This window comes from Schistocerca piceifrons, chromosome 2, assembly GCF_021461385.2.
Source record: "Schistocerca piceifrons isolate TAMUIC-IGC-003096 chromosome 2, iqSchPice1.1, whole genome shotgun sequence".
NCBI classification, from domain to species: Eukaryota; Metazoa; Arthropoda; class Insecta; order Orthoptera; family Acrididae; genus Schistocerca; species Schistocerca piceifrons.
Genome location: NC_060139.1, coordinates 443,616,360 through 443,628,697, shown reverse-complemented (window position 1 = coordinate 443,628,697; position 12,338 = coordinate 443,616,360). Strand labels below are relative to the sequence as shown.

Genomic DNA, 12,338 nt, shown 5'->3' with positions numbered 1-12,338 from the left:
AACGATTGTTTCTGCTATGCCACTGGTGATTTATTGAGCATCTTGTACATTACGAAGAGACAGCTGACAGATCTATAGGGTTTTATGTCAAGTGTGTCTTATTTTTTTGTGTCGGAGAACAGTTGCACCATTGTTCCAGTTTTGGATAATTGTCTTCCTAGGCAGACTTTCTGTAACTACTGTTTTAAGCTGATTATTCATTCAAATGGTTCAAATGGCTCTGAGCACTATGGGGCTTAACATCTGGGGTCATCAGTCCCCTAGAACTTAGAACTGCTTGAACCTAACTAACCTAAGGACATCACACACATCCATGCTCGAGGCACGATTCGAACCTGCGACCGTAGATTATTCATTATTTTCATTATTGATACACTATGCATCGATGGACTTTCCTTTATTCATACCTTGAATAGTTTTTTATATCTCATCCGCCTTTACTGTCTTCATCGATAAAACATACGTTTTCGGGACTCCTACGAATTCTGTGGTTTCTCATACAGGAACCTAGTTGTAACATTAATAGAAGACAGCCTGTGGCGAACGTTAGGCCTTGCCCATAGAAGAGGAGGAAAAGAATGGAAACTCTTTCACTTAGCCCAAGTCTATATCCGTGAAAGCTGGATTTAGTAATGGACATGTTGCTACATGATAACGAGAGCAGAACTGAATGTTCGGATGCTAAATTGACGTCTTATCGGTCGGAAACTGGGCGCAAGTTTCTATCTAATGGCTGGTGTCGATGACTTTCGGATAGGGTCCCGAACGCTAGAATTCACGCAAAATGTCTGCGTCCGCGACGTCGCCTGGTAGGAGTGGAATCACAAACTAGTGAGCCTACCGAGAGAGCGTTTCTGTCAGTGGGTCAAGGATCTGCGCAAAGCGGGCGGCCATGCGAATCGGCAAAGACGAGTCGACCAGACAGGCAGTCAGTTGCTCGGAGACATGCAGGCGCGCACACGTCCTACCCGGGCTGGCAACTATGTCTTCCTTAAGGTAACCAGATTCACAGGCTGCATGGTGCTGGCATCGGTCTCAGCGCATGTCGGTCGGTAAAAACGTCGGAAGTACCGTCTGTAGATGGAATATGTAAGCCATGTCAGGATATGGCCGTATTATTCAGAATTTCTCAAGTAACCTAGACTTATAACTCACGAACTTGTCAAGGTATCTAATTAAGGTTCCCGGTAAGTAATAGTGCATTAAGTATTATTTCAGTATTTACAACCGTTTATGAGGCATCGACGTTACGTGAGCCACTTCCATACAATCGGGAAATCGGTCCACTTGCGTGTGAACTGAAAAACCGCCTGCCACAGTCACCAACTCTGTAGCATCCGGGTTCTTGTGCTTGATGTATCGTGGAACGTCTGACCTGTTCATGTAGATCAGCGCGAGAACAAGCTAAGAGCGTCTTTTTTTTAACTTTTTTTTTAGGCTCTGATCTCTGGGTGATGAAATGTGATAACGTTGCGTAGTGTTAACAGGTGACTTAAGACTCACTTCCTCTTTAGCTTTACGTTGTTGTTTTCGAGACACTGTGACGCGCATTTTCCTTCTTTGCACCTCAGGCCAACGCGTAATTCGTCCGTCCAAAAGCCGTGATGGGCCCATCGGTACCGACCAACCGCCGCTTCATCCTCTGCCAATGACGTTATTCGATGCGGTATGGAAGAGCGTGGGGTCAGCACATCGCTCTCCCGGCCGCTGTCATTTGTCTTGACGTGGAACCGCTACTTCTGAATAAAACAGCTACTCAGTTGGGCTCACGACGCTGAGTCCACCTTGTTCCGGTGCTCCCACGTAGGAAAAATCCCTGGCAGTACCGTGAATCGACTCTGGGTTTCCACATAACACGCAGCCGTGACGACCAATCGGTCAATGTTGGGATCTGCATCTACATACATACTCCGCAAGCCACCATACGGTGCGTGGCGAAGGGAACCACATACCACTACTAGTCACTTCCTTACCTGTTCCACTCGCAGATAGAGCGAGGGAAATACAATAGTGTCTATGCCTCCATCTGAGCCCTAATTTCTCGTATCTTATCTTCGTGGTCCTTATGAGAAATGTATGCTGGCGGCAGTAGAATCGTTTTGCAGTAGGCTTCAAATGCCGGTTCTCAAAATTTTCTCAGCAGCATCCCTCGAAAAGAATGCCGACGTCCTTACAAGTAATCCAATTTGAGTTCCAGACGCATCTCCGTAACACTTGCGTGTTGTTTTAAAACCTAAAGGTAACAAATCTAGCAGCCTGCCTCTACGTTGCTTGTGTGTCTTCCTTCAATCCGACATGGTACGGATCCCAAACAATCGAGCAGTACTCAAGAACAAGTCGCACTAGTGTGCCGTCTGCTTTACAGATTAACCACACTTTCCCAAAATTCTCCCATTAAACCAAAGTCGATGATTCGCCTTACCTACCACACCCTTCACATGCTCGTTCCCTTTCATATCGCTTTCCAACATGTCGCCCAGATATTTAAACGATGTGACTGTGTCAAGCACGACACTACTAATGATCCATCCGAACATTACGCTTTTGTTTTTAAAACTCATCTGCATTAAATTACATTTTTCTACGTTTAAAGCAAGTTCCCATTCATCAAACAAGCTAGACATTTTGTCTAAGTCATCTTGTATCTTTCTGCAGTCACTCAGCTTGGACTCCTTCCCGTTCACCACTGCGTCATCAGCAAACAACCACAGATTGCTGTCTACCCTGTCCGCCATATCATTTATGTATATAGAAAATAACAGCGGTCTGGGGCACCCCTGATAAAACCCTTGTCTCTGATGAACACTCACCATCAACAACATATTGAGTTCTATTAGTTAAGAAGTCTTCGAGCATCTCACATGTCTGGGAACCTATTCCACTTGCTTGTATCTTCATTACAACTCTGCAGTTGGGCACCGCGTCAAATTTTTTTCGTAAATGTAGGAATATGGAAACTGCCTATTGTCCTTCATTCGTAATTCGCAGGACATCACATGAGAGAAGAGCGCGCTGAGTTTCGCACGAGCGGTGCTTTCTAAAAACCATGCTGATCCATGGACATAAGACGAAAATCTACATCTTCTTCCTCGCTGCAGCTTACTCCAGAGTCTCCCAGTGACCAGTGGCAAATTCTTTGCTATTGACTGACACTGAATTATAATTAAAATTGGTTTCTTAATATTACAAGTATTTAAATGAATAAATTACTCGTGTCATAAGCGCTATTTAGAGAAACCCCTCGAGAACTATACTTCGTTGATATCGATCCTTCTGGTCATGGGACTGTGTTTTAACCTGTATATGCTTTGTGTAGTGATGTCTTGCCTCTGGCAGCAGTTCAAGTTTATTTCTGAAACCATGAAGACTTACCGAGCGGTGTGGCGCGCTGGTTAGTATAGTGGACTCGTATTCGGCAGGACGACGGTTCAAATTCCCGACCTTCCATTCAGGCTTTCCGCTAAATCGCTGAAAGCTAATGCCCGTTTGGTTTCTCTGAAAAGGGCACAACCGAGTTCCTTTATCATCCTCCATTAATCCGAGTTCGTGATCCGTCTGTAATGACCTCAATGCCGACGGGATGTTAAATTCTAACCTGCCTTCACCCTCTACCTTCTGTCTCTCTATTAGCAACAACTCACACATGACAGTCCACACTACACGTCCCTATCACTACTAGCTACACTAGGCGATTGAACTTAAAAAAGAAACGTATGTCGCGAAGGGAATATAGGGAAATTCATGAAGTACCTGATCCTTGCTAATTAATCGGATGATATTACTCAGTGGGATCTCCCGGCCCACATTCTCATACGACCTTAATTTTATTTCTTTTTGGAGTGAGGGAACAATGATTAACACCTTAGCTAACAAATAAGAAATTCTGGTGAAAGGTAACGTCTGCTATGTTGAAATCTACCACACATTCGTGTAATAACATGCATGATAGTAATGATCTCGTTGAATTTTGTAGACAGCATACCAAACTGCCTGTTACGCCACGAATGTTTCCTTCTCAGCTGATAATCTGAGTTTTAATGAAACTGGAATGGAAATAACTGTGACCCTTTTTTTCGGTGTAACATACATTGTCTATTACTCCACAGTATTTTGTGAGGCCAGTGTTCTTCAGTTTGATCAGTAACCAAAAACTTTCAGTACACTGTTGTCCCTTTTCTAGGTTCCGTTCGGGCTGTCAGCTTCGACTGAAAAAATGATAAAGAACAGCCACATTCGAGTGATACAGTGACAAAGAATAGCAACACATCCTTCTGTTTTTAATCACTCTGCGTATCATGGTCTACATTTAAACTTTATATCGTAAAATGGTTCTTTGTGTAGTTTATCTGCTTTAGCTTTTGTCTATAGAACCCTAAAGTGATAAGAAAGTTTTTTAAAATGAGAATTCTAGTGGACATACGCAAAACAATTTTGCAACACTGTCTTCTTCGTATTTATAGAATTCACTCTGGAAAGTTTGTACATGCACTTTTTTAACACGTTTGTCAACGATTCAGCACTTTATCGTATGATTTATTTCCATGAATCAGTTTACATTTCCAGGTATACTGACAGAACAAATATTCATAAAGAATAATGGTATTCAGTAATGATTATACAGTGAGATCAAAACGGTCTGAAAAGCTTGAAGTGCGTTACAGGATAGGCTGTGTTGAGAAATAGTTTTTAGGAAAAAAAGTCGATACGTTGCGCAGTTTTCGAGTTAATTAGTATTGAATTTTGCCAGTCCACCCGTTGCAGGTACAAATTCAAGCAGCTCGGCTGATACAATACTGGCATCAGTTGTTCTCATAGCGTAGGTGATAGCGCACGAGATTGATCAGCCTTTTGCTCAGGTTCGATCTTTACTACCACCCCATGCCCAAGTTTTGCACCGCTCTCTCCTTCGGTTTTAGGAAATCAAACGTAGAACTCTTTTGGCGACACTGTCTCTAGCGGGCTGTTTGAATTTGCGCACGCAGCTCCTGGTTGGCTAACTTCAATGCAAACTGACGCGTAAACGGCGCAGCGCATCGAATTTTTTTCTTAACAACTATTCCGTGGCACAATCTGCCCTGTAACGCCTTTAAAAGCTTTTCCGACATTTTCTGACCATTCTGTATTTTCCAACCCAACGCGAGAAGTAGCTCATCTGACAGACTCCATATAGTCATTCCTACGAACAATTACTCCCCCCATGAGCTTCAAATAGCCGCTGGATTCGATTTGAAACAGTATGCCCATGTTAGGACAACTACGTTTCTGTTATCATCAACTATTATATGCAGCTTATATTAGAAATGAGACTTTCTCTTTTCCTACATCCTCAGGACAATTGTTTAGATTAATGTCTCCTTCATACACTATCACAGGCAGATATTTATCTGTGAAGGAGTAGGGTATACCGCCGTATGAAAATTATTTTCAGCTTGTAAATAGATCCCTTGCCGTGCAAATATCTATGTAATGTGTAACCAGTTGCGAGTTTGTGGAATATTGAGTCTGTCTATCAACATAAGGATATTATTTGAAAAGCTGAGTGATTAATAAATTACAGAACAGTGTTGTGGTTTGGTCTCACCTTATCTACGTAACAGTTATACTTTCTTATTTTATCTGTCTCGTGATTTGGGAAAAACAACGCGAGAAAACTATTTTTCTGGTTACTCTGGAACTAGACTTATAATTATACTAGACTTATAACAAGACTTGTAATTATACCTCCACACAGTAGAACGCCCCGAGAGTCAAATACGTCATCAGATGCAGTTTCTTCTAGTATCTCTCTAACTACGGGCAACGTCCTTGCCGCAGTGGACGCACCGGTTCCCGTGAGATCACCGAAGTTAAGCGCTGTCGGGCGAGGTCGGTACTTGGATGCGTGACCGTCCAGGCTGCCATGCGCTGTTGCCATTTTTCGGGGTGCACTCAGCCTCATGATGCCAGCTGAGGAGCTACTTGACCGAATAGTAGCGGCTTCGGTCAAGAATACCATCATAACGACCAGGAGAGCGGTGTGCTGACCCCACACCCCTCCTATCTGCATCCTCCACTGAGGATGACACGGTGGTCGGATGGTCCCTGTAGGCCACTCGTGGCCTGAAGACGGAATGCATCTCTCTAACTACAGTGATTCTTAAATGGATCTGGGAACGGGGAAATATTTTGTAGTAAATAGTTGATGCTCTAACATAAGTTTACCAAATAAAAAGAAATTATACAGATATCGTGAGTATTCCGATTAACTTGTCTTCCATCGTTTTCAGCTGAATTCTGAGGCCAAGAGAAGCGAGCAGCAGTAGCATCCAGCAGAACTAATCCAGCCTTTGCACCAGGTAAGCTTTCAGTCTGTCTTGAATTACAGATACCCCTTTTAAATGTTTTCAGTGGGTGGTATTTAGGAAAATCGTCTGGGGGTGGGGCTAGATTCTGTCGCAGTTGCATACGGACGAAACTGGTACATGGACACGACGAATGAAATTAAATTTCGTCATCTAGTGTTTTTTCCATATCAATGAGCATGCACTAAGTTCTTAAATGAGGATATCGGATCTGGTAGATATTGCTTCATATCTACAGCTCCTTCGAAACGGCGCCTATGGTACAGGAATTCACACTCCATAAAATTCTTATTGAAACATCCGTTTACTGCAATTTACCAGTTCTTGTAATCAGAGTTTTTAAGATATTCTTAGGTATTAAATTTTGTTCTTACCGTACTCGCATGGGTAGTTCACTGTTTCAGGCGACGTTGTTCTTTCTTGTGTATATTGTACAATGTGGTACAAGGTTTCTGTACTCGATCAGTGCACTGCAAGGCTTTCCGGGACTCAGAACCAGCAACTGTCTGTTAATCTTGAAACAACAGAAGACATCCCACTTTACTATTAATCACTCCAACTGCATTAGACATTTTGACCCTAGTGTGTGTTTCAAATCAAAACGGCAACTTGTGACGAACGTATTTCCACTCCATGGCCAATTCTGACTGCAAAGTTTTATTATCAACGTTGAAAAAGTGTGACAGGACCATTACTGTTTACGATGAATATAAATAATCTAGTAGAAATGTCCGAAGCTCTTTAAGAATATTTCGCAGATGATGCGATTGTCTATAGGAAAGTAGCAACGCCAGAAGACAGTATCGATTTACAGAATTACCAGCAGAGGATTGATAAATGGTGGAGGTCTGGCACTTGCCCCTGAACGTAAATAAATGTAACATACTGCGCGAACATCGGAAAAAAAATTCACTTGTGTACAACTACAATACTGATGACAGATTGCTGGAAACAGTATCTACCGTAAAACATCTAGGAGTATCCATCCGGAGTGACCTTAAGTAGAATGGCAACATAAAACAAATAATAGGAAAAGCAGATGCCAGACTGAGATTCAACACACCAGGAATATTTCGCCACAGTGGAAGAATAAAAATCGAAAACTGACGATCATGTAAAGTGTATCTTTCAAATCATGTGAACAGCCGTCTGATGATGAACTTTCCAGTTCGAAACCGGTTACGGCGCTATTTACCTAAATAAATAGTAGTATTAATAGTGGCTGGTCGCAGCCTTCTTCTTTGTAAGAATTAACCTACATTAATTGTACACAGCCACGGCCTCACCATGTCAATTTTAGACAAAATGCTATCTCATATTTTAATAAACAACAGCACGACAGTAACAATACACTCTCATTCAAAGAGCCCACTGACAACCATAATTAAATCAATTTCTTAATGCGAAAAGAATGAAATCTATAAAGTAACTGTACCTAGATGCAAGCAAGTCCTGTTGCCTCGTACAAACCACTCTTAAAAATAAGCCTTAACAATACAATCTCCCGCTGCGGCAGAAACAAGTCTGCTAACGAAAGCTAATGACTACAGTACTTCACTGTTCTTTACTAATGACGTTCTTACGAAACGTTAGTTGGTGTGAATATCATTCTGAAATAGAAAACGTAAGAACCCAGAATATTATCGACGTACAAAAATTTACACGAAGGAGATGAGGGTTTAACGCCCCGTTGATTACGAGATCGTTAGAAACGGACTACCAGCTTAGCCAGAGCAACAAGGTGGCTATGACTGAAAGAAACCAGCCGTGTCTTTTTAAAGGAGCAATCGCGGTATTTGCCTTTTGCGGTTTAGAAAAATCGCGAAAAACCTAAATCTTATACGAGGTCCGGGATTCAAACCACCCTTTTCCTAAATGCGATTCCAGTGTCTTACCGTTACGCCACCTCACTGGATAATTGACTTCGAGCATGAACAATTGAAACGATATTTATTTAGATTAAGGATGCAAGTTTCAAGTGTCTGATGGCACTAATTCAACAACATATGCACAGTAAAGTGATTTTTTTCACTGTCGTTATCGTTGTTACCGGTGTTGTTGTCGAAATTGTGGAGGCTCCCCAGGTCCTAATAACCCGAATAAATCATAATTACATAAGGTAAGTCACCGGAGACCATGCGTCCGTTTTATCAAAATTGGCAGAATGTATCCCTGAACAACGTACGTAATTAGAGTGCAAACCGTATAAAATTCTAAGGGGAGTCTTTCAGAAAATATCTGTTCAATACAGTCTCCTGATCCATTCAAACAATTTTTGTTACTCTTCATTGATTATCCCACATACATAACCGAGTTTTTGAATACTGTAATGAAGCACAATTTCAGCTCAACTAAGTACTATATGTAATTAGTGGAAACAAAACACATCACCGCAAAAATTCACTGGTAAGCCGCATTACAAGTGACACAAGAATTAGTAAAAACGTACTTACAAGTCACATAAGTTATACATTTTCTGTCGTGAAAATTGTTGTTGAAGTCTGCAGTTACGAAAAAAGTACAATATCGTCCGGTGCTTGAGTTCCGTTGTATGTACTATTTAATTACACGAATTGCAGATGAAAGTTTATCTAATTTGAGAAGATATTAATGAGTCAGGTGTCTACAGAGATGTGTATCGGAAAAACGAGATGTCACATTGGTGAAGGCTCTGAACTAGCGATCTAAAGATACGGGGTTTTAGTCCCATTTTAGCTATACAGGTGCAAGTGCTGCGTCGTTTCCATAGAACTACTAAAGCAATTACCGATACCGTCTCTTTGAAAGGGACATGGCAATGTTTGCTTCCCCATTCTTGTCCGATCCAAGTTTATGCTACACTCAAAACAGTGCTGTAGCAAAAAGACACTTTTATATCAATCATTAACGAATATTAATAAACATTTCTTTCGTCACGTGATACACAGGTAGGCAACTGTTGTCCCTCCGTCATCTGGTATACAGACCAGTTGTACTTGCGATACTGATTCATTAAGGGGCATCATAATGGTGTCACAAGTATCTACAGAATGATCTGCTATCACTCTAAACTTAAGTCGGTCTGGACACATCGGGATGAATCGGCCGAAACGCATTCGAGACAAGTCTCTGATTCGCTTTGGGATGAGGAAGAAGATGGAATTGGCCATGATAGAAACCTTAAATCAGGGTGACTGACATCTGAGAACTGCTTCTACAGAATTCGTATTTTGTTACACCCGTCGGTCAGTTATGTGCGAGTATTAAAGTATTTAAGAGAGAAAGTAATTTCATAAGATGAAATTTTGAACCATAATGAAAACAAACAAAAAAAACTCCGTAACAACATTTCGGATAACAGTGAGTCTACGTAAAGCTATTAGGCTTGTCATGCAGCAGGACCTGTATGAGCATTTCTTCTGATATCTTAGACAAGTATGGTTTTATAATGTCCATCACTACTGTATCCGTCATCGAATGTTCACCAATAGCGAAAGACGACTACGCACCTTGTTGACTTGGCTGATTGCTCGGTAACGAAATACCGTTGAAAGACGGAAAGGGTAGAGGAAAAACTTATGATTGACGCAGAATACTCTTTTATTTTGTGCTACAGTGGCAAACCTCAAACGAGTTCAGTAAGGTCAAGGAAGTAACAAGGTCATAAGAACTAACAAATACAAACAGTTTGCCATTCATCAGGAAGTAAGAACATAAGAGGAGGAGTGAATGAAACAACTAAGGACTGAAAGAAAGAGGAATAAATTCACGCCTTACTTTGCACCTTCATAAGTTTAAATCGTCAGTCGTAGCGTCGAAAGAAGACAAAGCATAAAAACGGAAATTAGCTTCTCTTGGGCGCTGTTTAATGGAACTCCATTGTTTTACGTCCTTCTTGGCAGTGGAAGCACTAAGTGTGTATGACTGTAGTAATGGTTTCCTCTAATCGCGTCTGCCGCGTCCAGGTGAGCGCCCTAAAGTAGTACGTAGCAGAAAGGTGGCGAGCGTGAAATTATTTCGTAATAGTTGGCACGGCGGAAGATTCTCGACACAAGGACCTCCCGCTTGGCGGCCTACAACCCACGGCGTAGTTCCCATCCAATTACGGAAGCTTCTCCGTGCACCTGTCACGGAGTCTTGCGCGCGCCCTTGGACTCTCGTCGACCTTCACACAGACGGTACTAGTCTAGAAAGTCCTGAAAGACTTGTCACATAAGAACAGAAACCCCTACACTCCAGGTGGAATAATTATGTACGTTACGTTCTCTCAGTGGTTTCAACAATTCTGAGTGGATGAACTACGTAACTGATATTTTAATGAGCGAGTTACATCCTGCAAAACCGATGTGCGCTACAAATCGTTTGCATGGGTGCAACAGAAATATCGGACCACAGGCGCGTGTGAGCAGTAATTAACAAGCGCCACGCGTATTCTGTAGAAAGAAGCCCACCGAGGCGTTAACGGATCCCAGTGCCTCCAGAGGCGACGTCTTGTGCAGGCGACAGACACCGAATCGCGTTTGAAAGCGTAGTCTTTCACAGCAGCACCACAGTAGTGGTGATCGCTGACGTTATGCGTTTGTAGCTAAATTATTAGGAGTATACTTAAGTACAGATCTATAATAACGATGATCTGTACTATATCTTCAACAGACACTTCACGGAAAAACGAACAGGATACTGAATGTAAGCTGGCGGACAACTGAACGACCCTGAAGCGAACAGTGATCTGCACTACCTCAAAAGTATCATCTCATTTATTAAAGTTCAAACTCTTTGTATGTGAAAAAAGTGAAGATTTAACTGTCGTCTCAGCCCAAAGACTGGTTTTGGTGCACCTCTCAATGCTAGTGTAAAGGCCTCTCATCTCTGCGCAGCTACTGTAAGCTAAATTCACTTGACCCTGCTTACTGCAGTCAAGCATTTAGTCTCCCTCTACAATCTTTATCCGACGCTACTCTCCACTTCCAAATAGACAATTCCTTGATGCCTCAGAATGTGATACATCAACTGATCTCTTCTGTTGGTCAAGCAGCACCATAATTTTTTTTCTCCCCAGTTCGATTCAGTGCAACTTTATTAGTTGACCGATCTACGCATCTCATTTGCAGTATTCTTCTGTAACACCACACTAGTAGAGCGGTTACGTTTCGCGTGTTCCTACATTTTTTTGGGACCCAAAACTGATTTTCCCCAAGGTCAGCTTCAACCAATTTTTCCATTCACTTTTAAATGATTATTGTCAGTAATTTGCAACCATGACATTTTAAACTATAATTTTCACACCTGTCAGCAACGTCTTCCTTTGGAAATGGTATTATTATCATTATTATTACATTCATATTGAAGTCTGAGGATATTTTGCCTGTCTCGTATATCTTACACTCCAGGTGGAATAATTTTGTACGTTACGTTCTCTCAGTGGTTTCAACAATTCTGAGTGGATGAACTACGTAACTGATATTTTAATGAGCGAGTTACATCCTGCAAAACCACCAGTAAACAACTTGAATGGCTAGACAAGAGATAATCGTGTAACACAAGTCACGCACTAGGAGACAAAGGAAAAGTATCAAGCCTAACAAGCCTTTCTTCATTTTCTTTCTAACAAAAACTCGAGTTTACATGTGAAGAGCACAGACCCAAGCTGGCGAGCTGTCTCATTTTGAGGATGATGCTTTGCTGAGAATCCTGATCCGAGCAGCCATATCGTAATATTGTTGCGGTCCTGATTTTATTTATAATTTATAGCAACGGCCAAGGATTGTATTGGCCCTAGACAATTTTAGTGATAAGATTCGCGTCCTTTCTTCATCCGATGCCCTGCGAGGCTGTTTATTAATTGAGAACAAGTCGTCCATACCTGATCTGTTATCCTGTCCCTGTCTTGCTAATTTAGTGCTTTAGACCATATTGAAAGCACTGTCCTTGACTACCGCGTCAGCTTGCTTATTTATTTATTTCCATGTGCACAACTCAAATGGCTCTGTGCTGGGATCAGTGAACGGGGTTGTTGTC

General features: G+C 41.8%; 1 protein-coding gene across 1 annotated transcript in view; it reads left to right on the top strand.

Moving 5' to 3' along the window:
• The window catches only part of LOC124776560 (ATP-binding cassette sub-family C member 4-like), a 301,974-nt gene that overhangs the window by 94,052 nt on the left and 195,584 nt on the right, over positions 1 to 12,338 (top strand). The window contains exon 2 of the mRNA XM_047251600.1: positions 6,267 to 6,335. The gene's annotated coding sequence lies outside the window, so the exon portion shown is untranslated. The remainder of the gene's footprint in view (positions 1 to 6,266; positions 6,336 to 12,338) is intronic.